General features: G+C 40.0%; 1 long non-coding RNA gene across 3 annotated transcripts in view; it reads right to left on the bottom strand.

Moving 5' to 3' along the window:
- Positions 1-3,820, bottom strand: part of LOC119864216 — a 36,094-nt gene that overhangs the window by 30,786 nt on the left and 1,488 nt on the right. The window lies entirely within an intron of this gene.

Below are 3,820 nucleotides of genomic sequence, written 5' to 3'. Positions count from 1 at the left end.
TTCCGTGTCTGAAACTGAGTATTAGATGGTGTATTGCTGTTAAGTATTGACCTCTTTAGGGTGAGCTGATTTATAATTCCTGTGCCCAATGCTTTATAGAACATCATAGAAATTTAATGTTATGACATGGCAGTATTTACATAACAAGGTATTAAATAGTAAGAAAGTCTGTAATTACAAGTTAATAGGAGTGTGGTTTTTACCTTGAGAGGTATTCCTTAAAGATACAAGCTAGAAACTCAGGCTATGATAAAGTGAATTTGCTAATTACCATAAACAGTAGACAAGTCAGAAATTGAACTGTCCTATTGATTTTGAAAATTTCAGCATCTTATAAAGCTTATTATTTATTCAAAATATGTAAAAATGAGAAAGAATAGAATAATAGAGTAACTTCCATGTACTCGCTATACAGTTTCAGCAATTGGCAATTTATGGCCAATCTCATTTAACCTATACCCCCATGTGTTCCTTGCTCCCAACCCAACAAACTTCAGACATCCTATCACTTCATCTATGAAATTTCAGAATGCATGGCTAAAAAAATGACATTAAAAAAAATAACCACAATATCATCATTACATCCACACAAACCCACAATTCTTTAATACCATAAAATATGCAGTCAATATTCACATTTTCTGCTCTTAAATGACTTTGACAGTTTATTCAAATAGGGTCCCATTAAGGGTCATAAATTGCAGTTGGTTAACGCTCTTTGTAAGTCTATTAACCTATAGGATGTTCTTTTCACTGGTCCTCCTTCCCTGTCATCAAATAAACCTAACCCAGTCAGTTCTTTAGTTTCCCACAATCTGGATTGTGCTGATTGCAAGCCTGTACTATCTCTTATGTTCCTCTCGTATCCTGTATTTCTTTTGAACTAGTCATTTGCACTAAGATCTTCAACTTTTCATCCAAGGTTATGATTATTTTGGAACTGCACTATCAAGATATATTTGGTAAATAGACCAGCAATATACTACAATTACAATTTGAAACTTCATCCATACAATAATTAAAAGATTAAAAGGAAACAATTTTTCTACTTCGACTTTGTTTAAAAGATTTTATTTATTTATCCATGAGAGACACAGAGCAAGAGAGAGGCAGAGATATAGGCAGAGGAAGAAGCAAGGAGCCCAATGTGGGACTTGATCCTGGATTAGTACCTGAGCTGAAGGCACACACAACCACTGAGCCATCCAGGCATCCCTACTTTGACTTTTAAAGAGAGGTAGGAAGGGCACTAGGCTGGTTTAGTCATTTGATGTGTGTGACTTGACCTCTGGGTTGTGCTTTTGAACCCTACGCTGGGTATAGAGATTACTTAAAAAGAAAAAATCTTAAAAGAGCGGCAGGGAGAATTCAAATGATGCGCCAATATGCTACTACGTCAATCTTATTTTCTAACATCTGATACCAACTAGTCTTTGAATAGAAGGTTGAGGACTCTGTATCTGTGATTCCTGTTCTCCTAATAAAGCAGGGAATAACTTTGTCAGGTTTCTTGGTTTTGGTTTTCATAGGTAAGGGAAGGCAGTTGTCTTTACTATGTGAAAAAGAGAAGATGGTTCGTGACTTAAGTGTTTAGGAAGTTTTCAGAAATTACTGAAAGTGTGATGAGACCACATTCGGGGCGTGGAGGTGGTTCTTGCCTGGCTGAACACTCAGATCACCTGTGAAATTTAACAGTTCTTCCCTCACATCACCCCTGGAGTCTCAGATGATCATTTTAGAACTCCTGCCCCCTAGGAGATTCTCAGGTGTAATCAGGGTTGAAAACGACTAATCCATCTAGAGACTGTACATGAGTGCAGAGCAACTGTGTGTACTATCTGACTTGCAACCTTTACTTTGCACATAATTGAATGATTATTTGGCAAACAAAACTAACACCACTTCTTCAGGGGAAGCCAGAACTAACCGCCTAGTTATTACATTCATGTCCCTAGAAGCAGTATCATTCTAATAGAATTATAATTTCACAGAAAACCTAGCAAGACCAGTTTACCTCAAACTTCCTAAGAAAGAATAGTTTTTGTTTTTTTAAGATTTGAGAAGAGAGAGTGAAAACAAGCAAGGGAGGGGACAGAGGAAAAGGGAGAAGCAGACTCCCTGCTAAGCAGTGAGCCCAATGCAGGGCTTGATTCCAAGACCCCAAGATCATGACCTGAGCCGAAGGCAGACACCCAACCAACCAAGCCACCCAGGCGTCCTACAAGAATAAAATTTTAAGAAAAATTGGCTCTATTTACTGCGAGCATGGTCAAGAGTTTTAAGGTGTAGGTCGTGTGCTACCCTGAATGCTGTGGGCAACCATTCCGTATCCCTCGACTGTCAGCTGCTTGCTGTGTGCCCTCATTCACTCATCCATATCCCCTGGGGACCCATCCCCACTTATACACCTCGTGCCTAGGTGACCGTGAGCCTTGCCACCACCTTAGCTGAGTAGACCTGGGCTGAGCACTGATCCAAGGACAACTTCCCTATAGGCATAGGACTGATTTTACACAAAAGTCAGCTTTGCCAAGGAAATTCTATATAGAAAAAATAAAAAATAGGGATCCCTGGGTGGCACAGCGGTTTGGCGCCTGCCTTTGGCCCAGGGCGCGATCCTGGAGACCCGGGATCGAATCCCACGTCGGGCTCCCGGTACATGGGGCCTGCTTCTCCCTCTGCCTGTGTCTCTGCCTCTCTCTCTCTGTGTGTGACTATCATAAATAAATAAAAAAAATAATAAAAAATAAAAAATAGAAGGGAGTAACAACTAAGAAAATAGAGAAACCAGCCTGTGATTCAGAAGAGTGCAGGAGATCGCAGCAAGGAGCAGAGATGTGATGAGAACCATCCTGTGTGTCTTGGGGAGATGACAACAGTACTGATCTCTAGAACAGCTGCCAGCTTTCTCCTTCCCAACCCTACCTAGCCTTGCAGTGAACTCTATTTTGAGGTAATTTGAGTTTCCGGTACTTGCAGCCAAAAAAATTGTGTCAATAGGTTCTTAATATTTAAAGGAAACAGTTCCAGATCTATCAGAAGATAAGAAACCATTACAAGTGAAACTACTGGTTTTGATAGTGTAGCAATGTCACCTCCAGAAGTGAAAACTGTTTATATTATTCCCTACAAGAAGGTAGTAGACTCTCAGTAGGGATGGGGTGAGGGGAAGAGTGGATCTCTCTAGCGACGTGGTTCTTAACCGGCTGCACGTTGGAATCACCTAGAAAGCTTAGTTTTTCCCTGGCATCACCCCCAGAGTTTCAGATAATCGTTTTAGAATACTCCCCTACCCCCAGAGGATTTTAGGGTGTAGTCAGGGTTGAGAACCACTCATCTAGAGACTCTTTGGTATATTAGTCTGGACTCAGAAGTGAAAACTGAGTATTTTCTTTGGTGAATCTTTATTCCAGTTGAGTATCTTAAGGCTTTTGGCTTTTTTTTTTTTTTTTCCCCTCTCCTAAAGTGAATCCTCATCTGAGGACTTTCATGTGCGTATGTAAGAAAAAAAAAAAAAACCTCATGTGGCAGTTGAAAGGTTGGAGGGTGTTGTATTGCACTAAGCTTTCAAGACTCCAGGAGTACCTGCCCACGTGTGATCTATTCAGCAGTGTCTGAGAGCACTAATTTCACTAAATCTTGCTTTTCTAGTTAAATTTAACAAGTTTTATAGGCTATGGGTAGACTTATTACCATCATTTTGCTTAATTAAGGCATACGTGACTTATGCTCAGTCTTGCAGCATTTTTTCAATTGAACAGTTAAGAATCACAAGCTTTCAACCATTAGAAACGACAGATACCCACCATTTGCTTTAGGT

The sequence above is a fragment of the Canis lupus genome, chromosome 18 (genome assembly GCF_011100685.1).
Source record: "Canis lupus familiaris isolate Mischka breed German Shepherd chromosome 18, alternate assembly UU_Cfam_GSD_1.0, whole genome shotgun sequence".
NCBI classification, from domain to species: Eukaryota; Metazoa; Chordata; class Mammalia; order Carnivora; family Canidae; genus Canis; species Canis lupus.
Note: the sequence above shows the minus strand (reverse complement) of the source record. Positions and strands in the feature narration are given on the sequence as shown.